General features: G+C 38.1%; 1 protein-coding gene across 3 annotated transcripts in view; it reads right to left on the minus strand.

The window, feature by feature from the left end:
• Window positions 1-26,709, minus strand: part of LOC134220718 (uncharacterized) — a 62,121-nt gene that overhangs the window by 10,915 nt on the left and 24,497 nt on the right. Inside the window, exon 1 of one of the 3 annotated variants that reach the window (XM_062699820.1) lies at window positions 14,219-14,633. The exons of the other annotated variants lie outside the window; for them this stretch is intronic. The gene's annotated coding sequence lies outside the window, so the exon portion shown is untranslated. Of the gene's footprint in view, window positions 1-14,218; window positions 14,634-26,709 lie in introns of those variants that run through there. 3 annotated transcript variants of the gene reach the window in all.

Below are 26,709 nucleotides of genomic sequence, written 5' to 3' on the forward strand. Positions count from 1 at the left end.
CATGTTGCAAGAAAATAATAAAATGCTTTACAAAAAATGTAGATCAATACTTTTGGCCTTTCTCGTACACTAAGGTGCAACGAAAAGGCTTTATATTCACTTCCAAGACGATTTTGTGATAGAAGGCCCGGATACCCATAGTGTAATATACCAATCGACTCAGCTCGGTGAATTGAGATGATGTCTGTCTGTATCTGTTTGTGTGTGCGTGTGTGTATGTATGCGTGCAAAATAAAATTTACGTATCTTTTAGCCACTTATCTTGATCCGATTTGTTGCATTCGACAGGGAATGTACATTGGGGTCGTACACTTATTACGTAAGCATTTTTTCTGGGTTTTTCGACCCCCCCTCCCCCCATGTAAGATTTTTTTCATACAAATGATTTTTTATTTATATGGAGCGTAAGATATTGACCGACCCCCCCTCCCCCCATAAGTGCTTACGTAATATGTGTACGGCCCCATTTACATTTACACACAATTGGAGCATGAGAAACGATAGAAATATCATCATCTCAAAATTATGTGTTGTTTTAAAAAACTATCAACACGAGAATCGAACTCAGGTCTGCAGAGTGATAGTCCTCTCTGCTTCCACTCTACTGTCTTCACTTCCTGAAATGAACGGCGCTCAAAGAGTTAGCCCATCGCCCATCTTTACCGTAACTAGGGATAGGAAAGGAAATGTTGATGTAGAACTTACTTAACGAGAGGCCCCCGACTTGGCGACGCCCTCATAAGTTCTACGGAGTTGGTGGTTTGGTAGGGTAAGGTAGGTCATGGAGGTTTGCCTCAAGCTGGCAATTCGACCCACAGACTATGTTGTTTACCTGGTTCTATTTAAACTCTTGCCAGCCGGCTGTCGAAAGAGTATGCTAATATCAATTTTATTTACAGTTTATTCTTTAAATAATTTACAGACGATTTCTTAACCTCAATCTATCAACAAATATCCGTTGAACAAATCTAAATTTACCAAATTTGTACTTTCTGCTCAGTGAGCAAAACGATTCTTCTAGGTTCATCGAATACAAAAATCAAACCATGCCTTTTAAAGATAATTATACTAAACATTTTACAAAGTTTTATTTCAAGTATTTTCGCGATTTCTGATATAAAATTCAATAGCAAACAATCAAACAAAATTAAAATATTCTAGCTAAATTTTACTATTTTGGTCGAGCATGGGTCAGCCGCCTGACACCCGCGTTGAAAAATATGTTCCATGCTTGCCCCCACATAAAATAATAACGTGTGCTAATCACTAATGATACTAAAAGATTTAAATGAAATTAGGCATTGTTCCCGCTTATCATTTTAGCACCGCCAGGGGGAACTTGGCCATTACCCACTGCACTTTTCTTTCCCTTTCCACAAACAATTACCATCATTTGTGATATTTCAACGGAATTTTATTGGGAATTCTGAAAAGGCAGACAATCAATGCAGTTAGATTGTCAGGTAATACGTGCACATCGTAGCACTGGTGATGCATCACAATCGTATATATACAGGAGTATATGCACTATATGATGACATTGACCGGAAGATTAGATATGAAATGAACGGCGCTCAAAGAGTACACATAAACTTTCACCTACTCAGTGATGCATGATGAAATATAGTAATGAAATACAGCATCATGGATGGATTCTTTGTGGTCATATAGAAATATGGTATATGGTATATGCCGGTATTTGGTATATGACGATGGCCAAAAAAATGGTTTCCCGGTGCATTTTGCAGCTACTTTGATGGAATTGTTGGTTTCTTTACATTCTACCGGGATCAGTGATGGGAAATGTCAAAAAATGTCATGGCATTGCTATTACTAATTTCTTAATAACTTTTTTCAAAAGTCATTTACAGTTCGGACTTTTTGATTAACATGTAGTACTTAAAGGGTCCTAGAACTTTGTCGAACAGATCATTGTTCTAAATACAAAGTGAGAGCCATGAGAGCGAGATTAGAAAAATGTCACGGAATGTCATGACATTAATGTCATTCGACACTAATTCGGCTCTCACGCCTCCAATATCATATTTAGAGAAATTACCTGTTAGAAAAAGATTTCGGGTCCTTTAAGTGCTACATGTTTATAAGGAAAACATAAATGTAAATGACTTGTGAGAAAAGTTATTAGCAAGTTAGTCCCATGACATCGATATGACATTTCCCGTCACTGACCGGGATCGTCGCAAGCGTGGCCATCTTTTGTTTTGGTTCATATTATTTCACATAAACTCAATAGTATTTAGATGAATCTTCATGGTGAATAAAATATTGTTTTCAATGTTTATGTGCATGATTTTCAACGCACAACTACATTGAGAAAACGATTACATGCTCTACAATTACATTAGCTTTATTGATTACTTCACCAATTGGCACTTTGAAGTTGGATGAAGAAGGAAAGGCAGAAAGATGATAATCAAAAAAATCTCCATGGGAAAGCATACGGAGAAGTTTTTAAAACTCTAAATTCTAAAAACAATTTAATTAAAAACGGTGAGCAGTACGGGGTTGGACTTTTCTTCTACTGTATAATAAACACAATATTTCTATTTGAATTGTTTTTTCGTGATATTACACTTAATACACAGTATAAGAAAAGTCCAACCCCGTACTGCTAACCGTTTTTAATTAAATTGCTTTAAGGATTTTTGAGAAGAGCTTTAAAAACTTATTCGTATGGTTTCCCGTGGAGATTTTTTCGATTATCGTCTTTCTGCTTCTTCTTCATGCAACATCAAAGCGCCAATAAAAGTAACATATTTTTGCTGTGCATGTAATTGTAAGCGTCTGTTCACCAGGAGGTGCGGCTCAAATAGCGTCTACCTGGTATAGTCGTATTCAGCGGCTGATTAACGAAACGCTGTATCGCGTCAGCTATCCAAGGTGGTCCCAACTACACCTGTGCGCCGCCGCCAAAAAATGAATCGGCGCGCCGCCGCATTAACCACGCCGATGGCTATTGAAGAATTATCAAACCAGTAGGTTTATGGGTTTCGTACATTTTGTTGAAAGTTCATTTTACTGGTAAGTTCATATCCATATTTTCAGTTAAGTTTATATTGCATTTATCTACCTGCAAGTATGAAAAAATCATTGGACGGCGGCCTACCCACAACTGTAATTAGCATTAAGTTGATTTTGCTTAAGTATGCTCTGGCAAACATATTTTTTTCTAATTTCCCGAATTAAACTCATAATTAATTTAAAAGTAACAGTTGAATAAATTTCAAATAACGCTGCTCACACAACAAGATTACTTTTGACAGATATAGAATTGTTTTGAAAGATGCCTTATCGGTCTTATTGGAAAGCACCTGCGATTTTCATGACTGGGTGATTTTTGTCTATCATTTTCAAGTTTATTTTAATTTCAAATCAGGAAATGAGACGCAACCTGAGAAGTTCATTTGTTTTTCAATTAAAACTTTAATTAATTTAATTTGGAAAACCAAAAAGATTTGTTTAAATGTGTATATATAAAAATGAAATGATCTGTGTTCGTATCCGCATAACTCGAAAATTGCTGGATGGATTTTATTCATTCCTTCAGCAGATATGTTCATAGAATTAAGATTCGTATGGAAATTTTGCAGGGGAATATACCGGAGCAGTTCCAGGAGAACTTTTTGGAGTATACCTTAAAGAACTTCCGGGGGAATTTCAAAACAAATTTTCGAAACAATTTATAGGAGAATCTATAGCGAAATTTATAGATGTATTCTTGAAGTAATTTCCGCGGAAACTCCTACAGAAACTCGAGGAAGAGAAGGCAGGAATAATAGCTCCTATGGAATATCTGAACTCCAGAGAAAATTTTAAAGGGATTTTGGAGGAATTATTTTAGGAACTTCCGGTAGAATTCATACAGGAATCTACGGAGGAATTATCTGAAGGGATTCCGGACGAACGTGCGTAGACGTGACTTCTCTGGCAGGCACCTAAGATAAACCCTTTGATTTCTTTCCGGGATTCGCTTTTTCTGAATCACTTACACTGTTAGAAAAAAGTATCTAATATTAGATACTTTTTTCTCTTGCGTCTCATTCATGCGTCATCATTCCATCATCTCAGACCGCATCGTGCTTTCGTGCTGTGCGGTTCTTTTTCTCTTTGCGGAAGGAAGTTTTTAATACTACCCGAAGCTATTTTAATTTCAACGGTGCTTCTTAGCGCTATTTGTACCCACTGATCCCGTTACGATCTTTGCAAGGACCCGTGCCTTCGTTTTACGTTGGACCCGTTTGCGGAAGTAAAATTCCGACAAGCGGTGGTAATCCTGCAGGGACACCGTTCTGGGAAAAACCTCTTAGAAGGTCACGTCTCCACGCTCAGCAATGAGCATTAATAAAAACAAGAGGAAGGGGGAGTCTCCGAATTCTCCACTTCCTTCAAAGAAACAAGGTTTCAAGACCGTCCTGCCAAAGCGTGGAAAAAATAGAAGGAAGATGGAGACTTCAGATATTCCTTCTAACTCTAACGTTGACATTATTTCTTCTCCAATCGAACTGAGCAATCAGTTCGATTTGATTAACGACGAATTTGAGAAAATCGAATCTACCTCTAGCCCAGGTGATTCGATTCATGCGAAGAAACAACGGATTCCGCCAATTGTGGTATCTGTTGCCGAGTTTTCTGGCTTCCGGAATGAAATCTTGAGTAACCTTCAGGGGATCAAGGTTTCATTTCAGATTGCTAGGAAGGGTGACTGCCGTGTTTTGTCGGGATCCTTTGACGATCGCAAACGTCTTCTTCAGTATTTAACTGAGAAGCGCTGTAAATTCACATATGACGACAAAACTGAGCGATTGTTCAAAGTCGTCTTGAAAGGTCTCCCCAGTGATGATAAATCACTGGATGAGATTAAAATTGAAATTTTTAATTACTTGGATTTTCACCAATCCAAGTAAATAAGATGAAAAAGAAATCTCACTCTGGTACTTCCCAGAGGGGCATTTCTCAAGAATTTTATTTAGTTCATTTTAACAAAAGTGAACTAAATAATATGAAAAGTTTGGAAAAGGCCTGTATTATGTCCCATGTCCGTGTTACATGGGAACATTTCCGCAGGCCTGAGGGAAATTTCTAAAACCCCACCCAGTGCCGTAAGTGCCAAAAGTGGGGTCACGGAACCAAACATTGTCACATGGATGCTAAATGTATGATTTGTGGTGGAACCTCTCACGCCAAGGACGCATGTCCTGTGAGAGAAGATTCCAAGAAATTTAAGTGCGCAAATTGTGGGGGTAATCATAAATCCAATTTCTGGGAATGCTCTTCACGCAAAAAAGTTTTGAATTCTCGTGCAAAATTGATGACGGGAAATTCCAATCGGATCCCAGATTCGACGGGTAGAAATCTTTCAACCGCTCAAATTTCGAAACCAGTTACCGGTCGAGCAATTCACAAACAAATTTTGCCGCTTTTCAACGGGTAGTAAGCACTTCAGTGAATTCCAATTTTTCCAATGTACCTACGCATGCAAACATCGCTGCTGGTAGACAAAAATTCTCTTCTCAAAATGAGGTTTATACCCATGTCCCAACGGAAAATAACGGTCATGTTACCGATTCAGGAAGCATGTCTGCTTCCGATTTTGATTTTTTAACTGAACAACTGCATCACATGATTGATGCAATGTTCAAAGCAAATACCATACCTGAAGCTGTTCAGGTTGGTATAAAGTACACACAAAAAATTGTTATCGGACTCCGTTTTGATGGATCCAAATAATTGTGTGAAAGTTCTAAATTGGAATGCCCGCTCTCTAAAGGGTAAGGAAGATGAATTATTCAATTTCCTTTCAGTTCATAATGTGCATATTGCCATTATAACTGAAACGTATTTAAAACCAGGACTCTCCATTAAAAGAGATCCAAACTATTTTATCTACAGAAATGATCGTCTTGACAGCGCCTGTGGTGGGGCCGCCATCGTCATTAATAGACGTATCAAACATAAATTATTTTCTTCGTTCGAAACCAAAGTTGCCTTTTCAATGCAATGGGCAGCAAAAGAATTTGTTGAAAGCTGATCTTCAAATTCTGACTCGCAACAAATCAAAATTCTTCGTAATTGGTGACTTCAATACCAAACACCGTTCATGGAATAAAGCTCAAAGCAATTCCAACGGCAAAATTTTATTTGAAGATTGTTCTGCGGGATATTATACTATTCAATATCCCAATGGCCCTACTTGTTTTTCTTCCAGTCGAAATCCTCCTACAATTGATTTAGTTTTAACGAATTCAAGTCAGCTGTGTGGCCAATTGGTAACTCATGCTGACATTGACTCTGATCACCTTCCTGTGACATTTGAAATCTCACAAGAAGCCATTTATATTCAAATCAGCTCTACTTTTAATTATCATAGGGCTGATTGGGATTTATATAAAACATATATCGATAGGAATTTTGATGTTAATATTCCTTTGGATACCAAAAGTGATATTGACAATGCGCTCGTATCTTTGACAAATGTAATTGTCGAAGCCAGAGGCATTGTAATTGCTAAATGTGAAATTAAATTCAACTCCATTATTATTGACGACGATCTTCAGCTACTGATCCGTCTTAAAAATGTGAGGCGAAGGCAATACCAAAGAACTCGCGATCCCGCTTTGAAAGTTATTTGACGAGATTTGCAAAATGAAATTAAAAAACGTTTCGCTATTCTGAGAAATACCAACTTTGAGAATAATGTCTCGAAGTTGGATCCCAGTTCGAAACCCTTTTGGAAATTAACGAAAATTCTTTAAAAAAACCTCAAAAGCCAATTCCAGCGCTTAAAGAGGGAAATAAAATTTTATTAACAAATGGCGAAAAGGCTCAAAAACTTGCACAGCAGTTCGAGAGTGCCCATAATTTTAGTCTAGGTCTCACTAGTCCAATTGAGGATCAGGTTCCACGGAGCTTCGAAGACATTCTCAATCAAGAGAATGTTTTTGACCCTTCGTTGGGAACTGATTTGGATGAAGTGAGATCTATTACTAGAAAATTTAAAAATATGAAAGCCCCGTGATGATGGTATTTTCTACATACTTATCAAAAAACTTCCTGAGAGCCCTTTATCCTTTTTGGTTAATTTATTTAACAAATGTTTTCAATTGGCATACTTCCCAGATAAATGGAAAAACGCCAAAGTTGTTCTAATTTTGAAGCCGGACAAAAATCCAGCTGAGGCTTCTAGTTATCGCCCAATCAGTTTGCTTTCTTCACTAAGCAAACTGTTTGAAAAGATTATTTTAAATAGAATGATGGTTCATATTAATGACAATTCTATTTTTGCTGATGAGCAATTTGGTTTTTGCCATGGGCATTCAACCACTCATCAGTTATTAAGAGTTACGAACTTAATTTGGCTCAACAAATCTGAAGGATATTCGACTGGAGTTGCTCTTCTTGATATAGAGAAAGCATTTGACAGTGTGCGGCATGAAGATTTGATTGTAAAATTGATGAATTTTAATTTTCCTCTATACATTATTAAACTGATCCAAAATTATTTATCAGATCGCTCACTGCAGGTAAACTATCAGAATTCTAAATCTGATAGATTACCTGTTAAAGCTGGTGTTCCCCAAGGCAGCATACTGGGGCCCATATTGTATAACATCTTTATTTCTGACTTACCTGATTTACCACCAGGGTGTTAAAAATCTTTGTTTGCAGATGACACAGGTATCTCAGCCAAAGGGCGAAGCCTTCGTGTCATTTGTAGTAGATTGCAAAAAAGTTTGGATATTTTCTCCACTTACTTGTAAAAATGGAAAATTTCCCCGAATGCTTCCAAAACTCTTATAATTATCCCACATCAGCCGAGAGCTTCTTATTTGAAACCTTCTAGCAGACATATTGTCACTATGGATGAGGTTCCAATTAATTGGTCTAGGGTAGCCAAATATTTAGGACTTCTGCTAGACCAAAATTAACTTTAAAAATCACATTGAAGGCCTTCAAGCCAAATGTAACAAATATATTAAGTGTCTATATCCACTTATAAACAGAAAATCAAAACTTTGTCTTAAGAACAAACTTTTGATTTACAAACAAATTTTTAGACCAGCCATGTTGTATGCTGTGCCAATATGGACTAGTTGCTGCAATACCAGAAAGAAGGCACTTCAGAGGATTCAAAATAAAATTTTGAAAATGATTCTGAAGTTGCCTCCGTGGTATAGTACCAATGAACTTTATAGAATTTCTAATATTGAGACATTGCAACAAATGTCCAACAAAATAATTTCCATTTTTAGTCAAAAATCGTTGCAATCTTCTATTGCAACGATTAGCTCCTTGTACCCTTAGTATAAATTAGGTTAAGTTTAGTTTAAGTAGAAAACATTGTAATTCCTACATGGTTCAATTCAACCAGAGGAAAAAAATTCTAACTGCCAGAGGCAATTGAAATGTATTAATAATAACTAAAAGCGTAGCATAGCAAATAAGGATGATAGTGTTAAGAAAACACGGAACACCTAGTCTAAGAGATAAATGCATGTATTAGATAATTAGCAAATAAAATTAGTTAAAAAAAAAATACTCTATCTCACATGCATTTCGTATTTGGGATAATAACTTGAAAGGCTCTCCTTAGCCTAGCGGTAAATCGCGCGGCTACAAATCAAGACCATGCTGAGGGTGGCTGGGTTCGATTCCCGTTGCCGGTCTAGACAATTCTCGGATTAGAAATTGTCTCTCTGGTCATAAAAGTATCATCATGTTAGCCCCATGATATACGAATGCAAAAAAAAGTACCTTGGCTTAGTAACCTCGCAGTTAATAATTGTGGAGGCGGCAATGTCCCAGTGGGGGATGTAAAGCCAATAAGAAGATGAAGATGAAGAAGTAGAACTTGAAACTTCAAAGCAAGTAAGAGAACATTCATAAATTACGTAACGGTTAGAGGGGGAGGGGGTGGTTGCCTGAAGTGTGACGATCCTTACAAAATTTTCACATGTACCATACAAAAAGTGTGACATAAGGGGGAAGGGGGTTGAAATGACCATTTTTTGCGTTACGTAATAACTGGATCTTCCCTGAAGGGCTGTAAGTGAGGGATTTTTCGGGAGTTTTCATTACTTCTTCCAACATGTAATTTTTTTTTTCATGCGAATAAATTTTTATTTAAATGAAGCGAAAACAAATGACAGACCTTTCCTCCCCAAAAAATGCTTACGTATTAAATGTACGGCTGATACTGACGTGAGTTTGGTTCTGCAACATGCAAAAACTCTTGCACAGCACATAGATTTGGATAACAGGCGTAGTTGCCCTTGTAGACCTATTGATCTGAACTCTAGAACAATTTGGAGAGTCTAGAACATCCGCATTATACTAATTTGAACTGCATATAATACGCAAGGACTCGAGGGACTTGTATGGACATGCTGGGTTGATTTCTGTTTGATAGAAGGAGTAGTGGATTTTGTAGACCAATTGAGCTGAATTCCAGGGGCTGAATCTGAATACACAAGGGCTTTAGGGGCTTGCAGGGGCAAGCTGGGTTGCTTTCCGCTTTGAAGTTCTTTTTAATCAGTAAATTTTACTCATTATGAATTTGGTACACCAAAGTTTTCTACATTCTGAATGACAGCATCCGTACTCCAGCATAAATAGGATCCCAAGAAACATAACAAACTAGAAAACTACAGGAAACTAGATGAGGTGGACAAGACAACCGTGCAAGAATTGTGAAAATAGCTTAGAAGACGCCCAGGAGCCTGCTGTTTGAAATCACAATTCTAATGATTTGATCGGCATGTTAGTCTAGAACATGTACTTCCCAACACGCAATTAGATTCTAATTTCCCATAATACACACTAGTTCAATTATTTAATAAAAAAGAATGAGATGAAATATTCCTAAAAAGATTACAAGATGAATCATCACACAAATGCATCATGCGTCTCCATATGCTTTTATGCTTATATGCTGCTGAACAGGTTTCAAAATTTCTACATATCGTTTTCTCTATGAGGTCCATTTTTGCAAGAAAAACACTCTTGGGAACATTCAGATATCGTAATTACTCAGTATTATAACTTATGTAAACATGCAAGTGACTTCAACGCCGTTAAAGCGAAGGTCCCCTTCATACTTTGTGACCAAATAATTTCCGAATCAAACAACAAACGCCAGTAACCAGTCGATTTTAGAGGTCGCGAACTACAAATACAACACATGAGCATCACGAATACAAATTTACTGTTTACCAGTGTAATCATCGTATATGTCGATTGTTCAGTATAAGTAAACAAATGATCTTCCATTATTTCGCCCCTATGTTCGTTATGATTCTCTCAACAAAAATTGCTGAGAAAGCAAGTGGTTTCCGAGATGGCTATTTTGTGGCTTTGTTGTATTACATTTTTGAATTTTAAGGAAAATTTAGCATCAGCATTTCTAAGTTTGAAATCATGAGATTCTTAATTTGATATCAAAATTAGTATTTGATTAGATTGTTCTTATAAGCGTTCATAACAACAAGAGCATATTTTGTTTGCTGGTTGCTTTTAATTTTTGTAAATAACTTTGCAGAAAGTCTTTGCTCATGCTGTCGATTATCTAATCGACAGAATGAGTAAAGACTTTCTGCAGAGCCGCTTTTATAAACTGTAGACTATTATTAATGTAAAATTTGATTAATTTCAACATTCTGACATTCAAAGTCAAAACCCACATTTATAAAACTTTACAAAAATTAATCCTAAGAAATAGTGAAAACAGTGACTGGAAAAAAAAACTTCAAAATGACTAATCCGAAAAACGTGTACAACCCATTAAAAAATGAATCGTCAACGGTCTGTAATACAATTTCATACAACTCAGGAGTCTCCTTAATTTAACAATTTTAGATTTACAGCAAAATATGAAATCGTTCTAGAGGCTGAAATCGAATTGAGGATGTTTTTGACTTGATGTCATATTTAATCAAAACTGCATATTTATGTTTTCATTTGGTACTCCGCATTATCCCAAAAGCTTGAAATCGACGAGGAATGCGCAGTCTTGTTTTTTTACTATTGAAAACAGACTTGAACTACTTTCCGGAGTTATTGACAAAACATTTTTTAAATCGAGTAATTAAAGACTTTGCCAAAAGACCCGCAATGAAAAAAAGATTTCAAAATAAAAAATAAAAACAATAAATTGATGCAATGCATTGAAACGAATGCAAATATATGTGAATTGATAGGAATAATGGAGTTTGTTTCTCAATAACTAGTGCTATTTTAAACTATCTCATGTGTTGCAGTTAAACAAAATTTCGCCGAAAATATCAGCACATGAGGGCTTATACAACACTATTTGTAACATAAGAAAACAACATAATTTTGCTGAACCTTCATGTGCTGGTATTTTCGACGAAATTCCGCTTAACTGAATATTGAACTACCTCAACTACGTTTGCTTAACTCCAGTAATGTTCAGCCTGATGTTTTCAGGACTGCTGTCAGCGAAAAAAAATGTAATACATTTTATAATATATGAGAAAGACTGGGTGTATTAATCTGTTCTTTTATATATTTTAATTATTACATTTTAACTACATTTGACAGTCTATTTTTTTTTACTTTATTGAGCCGTTACAAATATTTAATTAAAATTATGTTCTACTGGTCTTCGAAAGGTCAAGAGGGGGAGGGGATGAAAAACTAAATGAAAATCCTCAAAGTCATCAAAAAAATTGTAGTCCCCTGAAAAAATAATTTTTGGGCAAAATAATCCGAGGGGGGAGGCATAATTTTTTTTTTAATATTTGTATCAGCCTTATAGTGTGTTTTTTTTTAATTCTAGATTTAGTTCAGCACTACATTTGTCAGTAAGGATTTTTCACTGGCGGTATATAACCATATAGAAAATTTGAAAGTTATTGTACGCAATAGAATGTGAACCGAGATTCTTTGACGTTCTATCGTAGACGTGGAAGCGTCATTATAATTATGATGTTTAGAATTTATTTTGAAAGGAAAAAATCTTAGTTTATACAATATTTCTTCTTAAGTACATTTTGCTCATTTACATTAAGTCTCCAAACTTCTTTTTCTTCTTCTTCTTATTGGCATCACATCCCCACACTGGGACAGAGCTGCCTCGCAGCTTAGTGTTCATTAAGCACTTCTACAGTTATTTAACTGCGAGGTTTCTAAGCCAAGTTACCATTTTTGCATTCGTATATCATGAGGCTCAACACGATGATACTTTTATGCCCAGGGAAGTCGAGACAATTTCCAATCCAAAAGCTGCCTAGACCGGCACCGGGAATCGAACCCAGCCACCCTCAGCATGGTATTGCTTTGTAGCCGCGCGTCTTACCGCACGAAGTCTCCAAGCTACAAGAAACTATTTTATAATTGTTAATATTTAATCGACTTTGCTCGGATATATTGCGAATATATCGGAAATGCTACAAGCGCCATTTTCGGTTAGTTTTGAAGAAAGAATACGCTTTATATGTGTTTGGTGTTATACATATACACTAGAGTGATTAAAATTTTGACTTTTTTGCTCCACGATGCTCAATCGATTGCATTTGCCATTTTAGTAATCCTCCTAAATTTTTAGCTAATTTAAACATAATTTGAGTGAGCACGCGCAGTTTGAAGTTTGTATAAAAAATACTAAGAAAACAGTAACTTTTGTGAAAAACCGTTCCTCAACGCTTCTCATTAACCTCTAAAAATATATAAGTACATTGGTAACATAGGAAATTTAGCAAAGTCGTCTTTGTTGCGAAACGATTTGTTGCTTGCAAGAAAAGTTATTAAGGAAATACTGAATCGTGGGAAATTCATTTTAACACGTAAAAGAATAACATCAATATCAATAATGAGCATTTTTATTTGCTTTACAACTTTGCTTGCAAACGACAAATTGCTTCGCAACAACAACTGATTTTCAGCATAGGAAGTATTCTATGCAGTCAACGCGTTGATTATATTAAAATAATCTTCTTCTTCTTATTGACATTACATCCCCACACTGGGACAGAACCGCCTCGCAGCTTAGTGTTCATTAAGCACTTCCACTTCCATTAACTGCGAGGTTTCTAGGCCAAATTACCATTTCTGCATTCATATATCATGAGGCTAACACGATGATACTTTTATGCCCAAGGAAGTCGAGACAATTCTCAACCCGAAAATTGCCTAGACCGGCACCGGGAATGGAACCCAGCCACCCTCAGCATGGTCTTGCTTTGTAGCCGCGCGTCTTACCACACGGCTAAGGAGGGCCCCGCTTAAAATAATGGGTCACCTCAAATAACCGTCTTTCACATAAGGGTCGATTTTCACAGTAATGTCCGTACAAACTTCAAACTGCGCGTTCTCACTCAAATTACATCCAAATTATTAAAATTATTGAAATGGCTAATACAATTGTGGCTAATCGGGGAGCAAAAAAGTCAAAATATGAATCACTCTAATATAAACTATTCATTCAATTCACATTTATGTCTCCGCAACGAAAATCAGCGACTTTTAAATATCCTTTAGTTCAAAATACACTCAGGTCGCGGGTTATATTCTGTCGTAAATGGGCGTTGGTTTCGATGAAACAAATAAACACACCAAAACAAATCGATGAACTTTTTTTTCACAAAGAGTGATTTGTTACTGAACTACAAATATCTTCTTTTTGTTATTGATTGCAAGGTTTAGAAAAAAATGCATTTGTATATCATGGAGCTAACACGATGAAAACCAAGAAATTAAAGAAAATTGTCAACCCGAAATCCTGAAGACTGGAACGGGAATCAATCTTCATCGTAGTCTTGATTTGTTACCACGCAGCTTACCATCAGGTTTTGAAAGACGCTACTGACTGACCCATATATGTATACACGATTTGCAGATATGGGAACCCAAGATGGGCATTCACAGAAACTCGAACACGAAATCATGATCAATTGTAAATTCTCCCACGTTTTCATATTTTTGTATTTTTCCTGACCCACTACTGCATTATCACTGTAAGTCCTTCGTCTTTCATCATATATGAGATCACATTGTTCAACAAGCAACATTGTTACGTAAAAGCAGTCCATTCAACGTCTGTTATTTGTTCTCAACAACAAAAGATCATTAAATTTCATTCAATATAATCAAGTTATGCAAAACTTCACATCTCTGCATTATCATCGGTTCAATCGGCATCACTTATTAATCTTTCAAAAATCAACACTTCCGGAAAACCTACCCAACTGCAAATTTCCACTTTTCACTTCGCCGCTAATTGGGGCTGCCTCTGCAGAGCACCGAGTCCGGATGGTACCGAAGACTGCTGGGACGCAATTGACTGCACACAGTAGCGCTAAGTCGCGAATGCCCCGAGTCCCCGAAAGATCACGATCGATCGGCTAGGTTGGACCTGACTGGATTTTCTGCTTTTGTACTGGTCCCGGTAGGCACGCGGAACCGTTGCGAACTTTTTTTTTTCCAACTGCACGTCTACGATATGCTTCCTTTCTTCTTGCAATGCTGCTGTCAGGAGAAATAAAGTACCACGACACAGCGCGCGAATCACGTCACGTTTTCAGTTCAACGGCGGGTAGTCGAATGCGCGCGTTTTGGGCTCGCGGGAGAAATTCGAAAAATGGATTGACCGATCGGCTTCACGGTAGCGAATGATGGCCCCTCTAATCAACGCGATTGCTTTTATAGATGTTTGGTTAAATTGTGTGTGCAGGTAACATTCCGACCGTGTAGAGATGGGACTTTTACGATTAGGTACTTCTATCATAGGTTTATTTTGGGAGGTCATAAATGAACTTAGGGAGGTGTAAACTATGAGAGGTTTGTGCAATTTTGGGCTCATGTAAATGGCTATTACACATTGTTATCATGGATAAATGGGTATAACACATTGTTATGAGCACAAATAGAAAAAATCTTTTTTTCGTCTTTTCCATTTCACATATTGATTCTCCCATTTTTATTTTTGTTGTTATCCTCCTCCCTATCCTTATGGTTTCCATGAATAAGATAAAAGGAAGGGCAACTAACATACAACTAATTGTTAAGAATGAAATACATCTACGAAAAATAGGAACAATTCTTAATCGATCGCATCCTCACCGTCTTGCTTCCGTTGTCTGGTAAAAAAAAACATATATACGATAAAATGCGAAATACAAATACTTCATTTTTCTGTTAAAGTGTTAGATGTGTAGAAGAAATTGGACACACGTGAACCCCGGAATGCATGATTCCCCGTGCTTTCTCGAAAACTAATTACATTTATTTTTTACAAATAAATCCGTTAGAGTTAGACTTATGATAAAATTTAAGTAGCATTTGATATTAGTTACTGCATGTTTGTTGAATTATAGAGAGGTTCTATTATTTAAGAGTTCTCAATCCTCCAATCCTTTCCAATCTTTGAAGAAAGGAGAAAAGTTTTATAACTTTGAATATTTTCCGTGTCAAATTTCTACCGGACATAGTTCTAGGAACTTTTTTAAAATATTGTATTTGACCGACTCCTACCTTTTCTATTCATCATTAGTTATTTTAGAGCGTCTTAGGGGAAATGCTACAAGGTTAAAAGACTATTATTCTTCCATTTACTTCCACTATTCACTTTTTATATCAACAAACAGATACGTATTTCGTTTCCTATTTTGTTAAAACACTGAAGAAGTTTCCAAGTAGGAAACGAAATACGTATCTGTTTGTTGATACATAAAAAGTGAATAGTGGAAGTAAATGGAAGAATGATAGTCTTTTAACCTTATTCATCATATTTCGAGTAACTGACGTTAAGACCTGATATATCGCAATCTATTCTTTCTGTCGGGTAAATTAATTGGACAAAATATTTGAATTAAGAACGCTATCGCCATTCTAAAAATCAAGGTCAGAATCAATTACGCCCATTTGAAAAATGTTCCTAGAGTTTTATTATTGTAGAAATTAAAGAACCCATTTAATTGATCATTGCTGATTTCACTTTAAATGAAAAAATAAACCAAGGTAAACAGTCAACATGGACATAGGGGAAGATCCATTAATTACGTAACGCAAAACTTGACCATTTTCAACCCCCCTCTCCCCTATGTCACACTTTTTGTATGAATCATTCACAATTTTTGTATGGATTGTCACACTTCGGTCAACCGGCCCCCCATCCCCCTCTGAGCGTTACGTAATTTGTGGATGCTCCCTAGCGTAGGTGAACCAATCGTCGCCATACATAAGAACAAATATTTAAAAGAAATTAAGTTAAAGGCATGTGGACTTTATATGTATATAAAGCGAATGGTTTTACTTCATGCTCCAGCTAGAACAGCTGTGAAAACCACAATAAAATTTGTTATAATCCTCAAAATTGATTAATCCATAATAGGAACGCATGCACCAGTTGTGGCACTATTCTTAATTTTGGTTCCTTATTTGGCAAATCCCATTGTTTTCTTATGGGATTGGCCAAATTGGGACCACTAGTGCGACAACTGACTGGTGCAAAGGACGTCAAAAATTAAGCAAAATCAATTTTAACAATTCAAGACAAAATTTTCAAAACGACTTATCTGATTTTGTAAACAAAGATTCAAACGACGATTTGACGAATCTGATAGCTCCCCCACGCAAACCAACACCATCAACAAGTAGCGGAAACCTTAACCTACCTATTGATGGTGTTAGCAAGATTTTTTTATGTACAGGTTATACAAATTCGTCAGTAGATGGGAATAACCAGCGCGGGGGGGAAACATACATTTTCAGTGCAAAACGTAAACAAACGAGCATAAATTACATACAAAAATCCAAGAAGACTGAGTTGGGGATATTGACAAGTCGGATAACCTGACATAAAAAAATCTTGGGTGTTAGTTTGCATGGAAGAGCTAGCAGATTCGACAAATCGACGTTTGAATCTTTGTTTACAAATGCAGATAAGTCGTTTTTAAAATTTGGTATTGAATTATGCTTTGCTTATTTTGGAGGAAATCAAAGGTGTTATCGTATCATATTAATATGCTTTATCGATATGAACTTTGTTTGCGGTGATTTGATTGGCCATTTGGCATATAAAGCACTAGTGCGCGACTGGTGCTATAGTCACGACTGATAAATCTAGCCTACTTGATCTTCCACAGTTTGGACATATTTTTGATCTGATACGGTTGGTATTTCTTAATTTCTCGGTTAACCTGAACTTTTACAGCTATTGAAATACCATTTGAATTTTCTCTGATTTTTTTCGTGGGGTGAACTCATAGTTTCATTGACGCTAAAGGTCATAATCGAATAAATCCCAACCGTTTAAAAATGAACCGGGTGTATTGCATATATTACGGCATGGTTTCCCAAACTGTGGGTCCTGACCCCCAGGGGGGTCGCGAGCGCATTGTTGGTGGGTCGCGCAGAGCAAATATTAATTGCAGCTCGAATGCCAAACCTTTTAATCATTTTTTTCAGAAACATTATTTCAAGTTCGAACCGAATTTTATTTTAAATATCCATCACCGCGCTATTTTATTTAAACATTTATGCCTGAAAGTTGTCCTCTTAATGAAGTAAAATAAAAACGCTAACATTTTGACAAACAATACCATGTTTTCGTAATTTTTTGCATTTGTAAAGTAACGTGAATATTTTTTATGTGGAAGAAGCCGAAACAGATGACATTCTGATTCAATTAATGCTTAATACTACTTGGTAAAATGCATTTTTTCATAGGTAGGTCGCGAGACATATAGAATATTGCTAGGTGGGTCGCATACCCATAGGTTTGGGAAGCTCTGTATTAGGGTGTCTGTTGTATTCCATTGCATATTATTGTATTGCATGTAAGCATGTAACTAGGTAATTGATGTGTTCTAACTTTTTGTGGCCCGAATGTATAACTGAATGTACATACTTAAATGCTTATTCTTTATTTTTTTCTATTCATGCAATACTACACACGTAATCTGTTTTTACCAATAGCCTTATTTCAATAACCATAACAAAATGTTATTGAAAATATTGAACTGAGATAACATTATTTTCCAACAAAAACTATATATCACTATATTTTAATTGTATTGTATGGTAAGTCTTCCTGTCTCGTCTTCCAATCGATTTGTCAATAAGAACCAACCACTTTTAGTCAGTATTTCAGGAGAAAACATATTTGTGTACTAAGAACATGCACTACAGAAAAATAATGATTTTTCAAGTTTCAGTCTGACTTGGTCAGATCATGGTCGTGGTATTAGTTTTGGTAAAAGTCTGGCGATCTCGATGCATCACAGACTTTTTTTGTTAGATTTAAAATAGGTACCCAGAGTAACTTACCACTGGTCACGGCATTATAGCGGTCAGCCAGTATTCAATTTAAACATATGATAGTTAGATTTAACAATAATGAATATATATCTACTAGCTGACCCGGCGAACTTTGTCGCGCCAAAAATTGATCAATTTTCTTATATAATTTTTCGCGTCCATAATTTATCTAGAAAACAAATCGGTTCTTCAGATGGCCAGAATTTTTTTATATATCTATATTATAAGATTCCACCAGTTTGGGTACCATAACTGAATCACAAAGAGAGATCCTCGGTTGTACTCTTTCCTGGGTCTACGAGGGCGGACACAGTATCAATTTAGGTACAATATGGCTAATTTGAGGCGTTTTTAGCAGATTGAGCACTTGTCCGAGAGCACGAGGGGGACTCAGCATATTCTAAGCTTCTTTTCTTTTCTCCTCTTCAAGGGAAATCGCTAGAAAAGTATTTTTGTAAAAAGTTAGATTTACCTTGAACAAAAAAAAATCATCCCGGAAAAGCTTGAATGTTCGTCAAACTGCTTGACTGGTGTGTACGTTGCATTAAAAACACCAGCAACCAGCGCGCACGTTATTTTCGTTTGAGATTCCACGGAAAGCGAACAATGGCGGGCATCCGATAACAGCTGTCTCAGTGTCAGCAGAAATTTTTCGCTATGATGACGTCTGTGGTGGTCGTGGCAGCAGCGGTGAGGGCCATTTTTCGCAACGGTGGCGTCTGAAGAAGCATCGATTGGCATCAATGGAAGTAGCTCTAAACTCACAATTTTTTTTTAAGAGAAATAATGTTGAGCTTTTTAGTGGAATGTCTTCACTTGTCATAAGACGAGTTTGTACAATCCCATTGAATTCCACCACTTAAGTCGAGTCAAGTACGAGACACTGAAGACGGCCTTACTGTTGAGGTCGAAATACGTATCTGTCAAGACACAATTAAATGGTGGGATTCAATGTGATTGTACAAACTCGTCTTATGACAAGTCACAATTTTTTTCACAAGATTTGAAAAGTTAGTTGGCAGTGATATTAATTTTTAACTATAGCATAATGAATTTCTGAGAAAGTTTGAAGACAAATGAGCTTGTTTCTTATGTCTGAGAAAGATTTCTGTGTCATTCCGTGCCGATAGTTCGAACGAGCCAGACGTGTGTGCTGTGTCTCATCGCGGGTTTTGTTCGGTAGTGCGTGTCTATTGTGTGGTGCCTACCTACGGATCCAAGGCGATTACTGTCGGCGAGCGAAGTAGCTGCTTCTGGCGACGCCAGTGAAGCAGGCTATTGTTTCTGCTGCTACCTACAGCAGCAGCGCAGATAAGTGGAAGGCATTGTTTTATTGTTCTCCCATCTCTCTGATACAGAGTGGGGTTAATTATAATACATTAAATTAGTTTTTTTAAATATTTTTTTCTAATTTGCTATTAGTTCTAAGTTAGTTTAAGAATTAATAGTCCTTCCACCTTGCGAGGTGAGAATGGAGGCAGAGACTATGGGGGGCGGTAGTCCTCTGAAAGATGTTCGCACACGATTGTACCATGCGGCTTCGCCTGGGCCTTGGGTTGTTTACTTTCGGCAGAAAGTGAAAAGTCTAGACTTTCTCGGCATTAAGCGAGATTTGACGCGCCGTTTTACGAAGCTTGATTTTAGTCAGATCAACAGGAACAAGCTACGAATCACCGCACCTACATATCAGGTGGCGAACGAAATTGCTAAAGACAAGGCCTACAATGTTGAATATTTGGTTTATGTCCCCTCGCGGGAGGTCGAAATCGAAGGTGTGATCAACGCAGCGAGCCTGACTTGCAAGGATGTACTTGCGGGAAAAGGCCGCTTAAAGAACGCAATGGAGTCTACCGTGGATATTCTGGATTGCAAGGAATTGCACTCAGCAACCATGGTAGATGGCAAAAAGGTATATTCTAAGTCAGGCTCGCTTCGGGTGACGTTTGCCGGTTCGATTCTCCCAAAATATGTCGATTTAGAGAATATGTTGTTTCCGGTGCGTCTTTTTGTACCAAGGGTATTTAATTGTACCAATTGCAAACAACTTGGTCACACTGCCGAGTTTTGTGACAACAAACCACGTTGTGGTAAATGTTTCGAAAGACATCGGAAGGAATCCTGCCAGCAACAAGCCACAAAATGTGCTTATTGCGGTATGGCTCCTGCCCATGGTTTGCAAGATTGCCCGGTGTACAGAAAGCGCACCCAAAAAGTGAAGCGCTCGTTGGTACAGCGCTCCAAGCAGACTTATGCGGAAATGGTTAAAGCGCAAGACACATCCGCCGATACCACTGCAAAGGCTGCTATTTCAGCTACCGTTCAAGTAAGTGATTATTATGATTCCATATGCATTGACGAATTGGACTCTGACACAGCTGATATGGATGATTCTACGGAGGTATACGTGCCCGAAAAGAGGAAGCAACCGTCTTCCCTGGATTGCGCCGTAAGAAATCAAAAGTCATCCATAAAAGCTTGCCCAAATCTGAAGGCAATGGGGATTATTTAAAATCCTGAAGCAACCTGTCTTCACTGCTCCTTTGGATCCATCTTGCAGCAAGACATTCCCGCCATTGCCCAAAACCGATGTTTCCAAGAAACATCCGGCTAGGAGAATCAATGAAAGAAAAACTTCAATTCGTTCTTCCCAAAAAGTACTCCGTCCAAGCGAGGATTGATCTCCTTTAAGGACCTTGTGGACCGTTTTTGAATTTATTCAATATTCCGAATTCATTGAGGCCAATCATTGACCTCTTTATACCAACAGTGGAAAGTTATCTGAAGCAATTGACTGTTTCATGGCCCTTCTTGCAGGAATTGTATCTTTCGATGGATAATACGGCTATTCCACAAGATACAATCACTGTGCTGCAGTGGAACTGTCATAGTCTTAAAATAAATTAGACGTGTTCAAGTTTTTGATTCGCAATTCCGATTGCGACATATTTGCACTCTGTGAAACATGGCTTTCTTCTGAAGATGAAATCAACTTCCACGATTTTAACATTATTCGCCAAGATCGGGATGATCATTATGGTGGCGTTCTTTTGGGGATCAAAAAATGCTACTCCTTCTACAGAATTCCCATTCCGACTGTTCCCGGCTTAGAAATCGTCGCATGCCAAGTCAATGTGAAGAATAAAGACCTTTGCATAGCTTCAGTGTACATTCCTCCAAATGCCTCTATTAATCGTCGACATTTTTGGAGCGCAGTCTCCCTCCTATCATCTCCAGTATTGATATTGGGTGATATGAACGCACATGGTATTGGATGGGGCGAAACGTATGACGATTATAGAGCGCCTATTTTCTATGATTTGTGTGACGATTTCAATTTGAATATTTTGAACACTGGTGAAGTAACTCGAATAGGACCAAATGGTCAACAAAGCCGTATTGATCTGTCTTTATGTTCAAATTCACTATCGTTAGATTGCACGTGGAAGGTTATCCAAGATCCCCACGGTAGTGACCATATGCCGATAGTTACCACAATTAAAAGTAGCTATCAACAATCTGAGCCAGTTAATGTTCCTTTCGACCTCACGAAGAACATTGACTGGCAAAAATTTGCATCGGCGGTAAATATTGGTATTGAATCAACTGATGTTCTTCCACCGCTGGATGAATATCAATTCCTTACCGAATTAATTAAAAAAAAGCGCACTAGAAGCTCAGAAACGACGCGTTCCAAGTACAACCGTCATAAGAAGACCAGCCACTCCTGGTTGGGATGATGAATGTACTAAGTTGTATTCTGAGAAATCTGATGCCTTCAAGGCTTTCCGTAAATACGGAAGGTCTGAGCTTTTCGAAGAGTATTTGAGGCTTGAAAGAAAGCTCAAAAATCTTCTCAAGGCTAAAAAACGTAGCTACTGGCGACGTTTTGTCGAGGGACTATCGCGAGAAACCTCAATGACAACACTTTGGAAAACAACCCGCAACATGCGGAACCGCAATTCCACCAACGAGAGTGAAGAATACTCCAATCGATGGATATTCAACTTCGCCAAAAAGGTCTGTCCAGATTCCGTACCAGCAGAACCGCTATTTCGAGAATCAGTCAATGATCCCGGTTCTTTGGGTGGACCATTCACAATGCTGGAACTTTCTATGTCTCTTCTTTCATCGAATAACTCTGCTCCGGGATGCGATAACATCAAATTCAATCTTCTGAAAAACCTCCCAGATATCGCAAAAAGACGATTACTTGACCTGTACAACTGTTTCATGGAGTACAACATTGTACCACCTGAATGGCGACAGGTCAAAGTAATAGCTATTCAAAAGCCTGGGAAACCAGCGTCTCATCACAATTCATACCGACCGATTGCCATGCTATCATGCATGAGAAAATTATTGGAGAAAATGATCCTTTCAAGAATCGACCATTGGGTCGAGCAAAATGCATTACTGTCAAATACTCAGTTTGGATTTCGTAAAGGTAAAGGAACAAACGATTGTCTAGCGTTGCTTTCTTCAGATATACAACTGGCTTTTGCGCACAAGGAGCAATTGGCTTCAGTATTCTTGGATATTAAGGGCGCTTTTGATTCAGTTTCCATTGAAGTACTGTCAGACAATCTGCACAGTAATGGGCTACCCGTATTTTTAAATAATTTCTTGTACAATTTGTTGTCAGAAAACAAATGAACTTCACACTCGGCACTCTGACAACTTCCAGAAATAGTTACATGGGCCTTCCCCAAGGTTCATGTTTAAGTCCCTTGCTTTATAATTTCTATGTCAAAGATATTGACAATTGTTTGGAAGGACAATGCACGCTCAGACAACTTGCAGATGATGCCGTGGTCTCTCTAAGAGGTCCATGTGCAGCTGTCTTGCAAGGACCATTGCAAAGTACCCTGGATAATCTGACTGTTTGGGCCAGACATCTAGGGATCGAGTTTTCACCGCAAAAACTCAGTTGGTTGTGTTTACTAAGAAGCGGTATCCTGCTCAACTGAAACTCAAGCTGTTGAATGATGACATCAACCAATCTTTATCTTCTAAATACCTTGGGGTCGTGTTTGATTCCAAATGTACCTGGAAACTCCACATTGAGTATTTGATACAAAAATGCCGGAAAAGGGTAAGTTTTCTACATTCTATCTCCGGAACATGATGGGTGCTCACCCGGAAGACCTCATCAAACTCTATAGAACGACTATTCTCTCTGTTTTAGAGTATGGCTCCTTCTGCTTCCTCTCAGCAGCTGATTGCCACCTGATCAAATTGGAACGAATTCAGTATCGTTGTTTGCGTATTGCCCTTGGCTGCATGCATTCAACGCATAACATGAGCCTGGAGGTGCTTGCTGGAGTCACTCCTTTAAAGCACCGTTACTGGGAGCTCTCACTTAGAATACTCATCAAATGTGGGACAAGTAACACACTTGTCTTACATAACTTCGATAATATGCTTGAACTAACTTGTCGTTCAAGATTCCTGAGAGTTTATCTCAACTACATATCATCAGATCTTTGTCTTCCGTGTTATAATCCACCTCGAGTTCACTTCACCAACGACAGTTCCTCAATTGTATACGATCTGTCCATGAAATATGCTATTCAAGGAATACCAGATCATCTTCGACAAATATCTATTCCCTCACTTTTTTCTGAAAAATATGAACATGTCAATTGCAACAACAGATATTTCACTGATGGTTCTCGCATCAACGGATCCACTGGCTTCGGTGTTTTCAATGTGACTTCAACCACCTTCCAAAAACTTCAGGAACCGTGTTCGGTTTATGTTGCTGAGCTGGCAGCAATTAACTTCGCTTTGGGGATAATTTCCAATCAGCCCGTAGACCATTATTTCATCTTCTCGGATAGTCTTAGTTCTATCGAAGCACTCCGGTCGATGAAACCCGTTAAGCACGCATCTTACTTTCTTACAAACATAAGAGAGCAGATGCGTGTTTTGGTCGAAAGATCATTCAAGATTACCTTTGTTTGGGTCCCTTCTCACTGCTCAATCTACGGCAATGAGAAGGCAGACTCGCTGGCAAAGGTGGGCGCACAGGAAGGTGAGGTTTATGATAGACAATTCTCGAGCAACGAGTTTTTCCTATTAGTCCGTCAGAGCACTCTTCAAAGTTGGCAAAATAATTGGACACACAACGAACTTGGACGGTGGCTATTTTCTATAGTTCCAAAAGTTTCTGGGCGAGCGTGGTTCAGAGGTGAGGACTTAAGTCGAGGCTTCATTCGCATGATGTCGAGACTTATGTCTAATCACTATTCACTAAACGCACATCTGTACAGAATAAACCTTGTCGATAGCAACTTATGTAGGTGCGGAGCCGGTTATGATGACATCGATCACGTAGTTTGGTCCTGCTCGGAAAATGACGCCTCCAGAGAGCAATTATTGGATACCCTAGTGGCCTGAGGTAAACAACCCTTCAGGGAAGTTCGAGGTGTTTTGGGAGATCGTGATGTGGTCTATATGCAGGCCATTTATAGTTTTCTTTGTGCTTCTGATATCAAAATCTAATAGTTTTTTTCTTTCTTCAAAGTTTTTTGTGTTTAGTCTCTGCTTTCTGTTCCGTAGAGCACCATAGCTCTGCCATCCGGAAGATGCTCCCAGTCGAACCATTCCTCAAGCACGACGACACGCCACATCGTCCCTGACGCCAAATACCCGGATGAGAAGCTGAAATTCCTCGATCCCAAATCCTTAGCCCTGTCCATCCTTAAACATTGTAAACTAACCTCGAGTCACCACGAGTACGCTGGCTTCTACCCCTCTCTTACTAACTGAAAAATTAAATGATATTGATTGTATATATCACAAAGAACCATGGCTCCGTAAAGTGTTATACACGCCTGAGCCTACCAAATAAACGAACTTGGAAAAAAAAGATTTCTGTGTGGCAGTGAAATTGCATTTGGTGTTAGTTATGAAAAGGCAATATCTAATTGATTTGAAAGCACCAAAGTACCTGATATGAACATTAACAGAGAGCCACCTTGCAGCTTGCATAGCAGCATGATAATCTCCATAATTCCAATCAGCATCCGGGAAGGATTCTCATCAGAATCCGAAAGGAATGCCCCTCAGAATCTGATAAGAATTCTCATTGGAATCTCCAAAAATTTCTTTCAGAATGATCGGAGTAATCCAACCGGAATCCAGAAGAATTCACACTAGATTCCTTACGGTATCGTTAAGGGATACCGTAGAGAATCCTTTCTTCGGAATTCCTTGACTATTTGTTTCAGAATACTTCGGCGGTTTGCTTCAGAATCCCTTGAATATTTAGTTTCGGAGTCTCTCGACATTTTACCTCGGAATCCCTCGATAATTGGCTTTGACATACCTCGACGATTTGCTTCGAAATCCTTTAATATTAATGATTTGCTTTGGAATCCTTAAACGATTTACTTCAACATCCTAGGAGGATTCCTTTCGGAAATATCCAGGTTGGAATTCCTGGATGATTTCTGACGAAATCTCTGGAGCATTCCCGTTCAAATTCCTTTAATATTCCCGTCGAGATATCTTTAGGATAGAAGCCCTGAAACATTCCTGTTGGAATCCCTGGTTGATTGCCTTCAGAATCCCTGGAGGTTCCCTTCGGTTTGCTTGGGGGACTCCCCACTAATTTTCTATAGATTCCCATCAGAATCCCTGAAACATTCCCACCACTAAAGTATTCTCATCGGCCTATGGGTGGGAATCTGACGGCGATCCGTCACATATTTTCCTTTAAGTGTGCGGACAAAGCCGAGCACTACTACACTTAGACACAATAGCCATACGCTATCAGTTTGAGTCGTTATAGCAATCATCGGATGGTAAACAAACACACTTCGATACTGTGGGCTACAACAGAAAGCACGTGCTTGAGAAAAAAGTAGGGTTGTGGTACCGGTAGTACCGGTACCGAAAATACCGGTAATACCGGCAGTTTTCGATACCGAAAGTACCGATATCTTTGAGGACCGGTATTTACGGTACTAAGAATACAGTATTTGGAACGAAATTTTAGTATGGAGGAATAAGAAAAAAAAATGCTTGATAGGGACACAATATTTCCTTAAAATCACAATTCTAGATTATGTGTTCACTTTCCGAACCAGGCATACTTAAAAACTCAGTACCGTCGTCGGAGGTGACAATGGGTCAAATGGGGGTGAGAATGGGTCACTGTTGCTACTACTTAGAATGCTTGTAGAATAGATGGAATGTACATGAGGGCAAGAAGACTCAAATATAAGAGACCTTTTTGAACGATTTTGCTCTACGACCTCGACGACCGCACCGGTGAGAACGGCGACCTATTCTCACCCCCAAAACCCATTGTCGGCAATGAATACTAGACAAAAGAGAACCTCATTATTTTAATTATGCCCGGTCAACATTTTGAAAGAAATTTATTTCAGGAGATTTTCTTCGTGAAAT

Source organism: Armigeres subalbatus, chromosome 3 (genome assembly GCF_024139115.2).
Source record: "Armigeres subalbatus isolate Guangzhou_Male chromosome 3, GZ_Asu_2, whole genome shotgun sequence".
Taxonomy (NCBI): Eukaryota; Metazoa; Arthropoda; class Insecta; order Diptera; family Culicidae; genus Armigeres; species Armigeres subalbatus.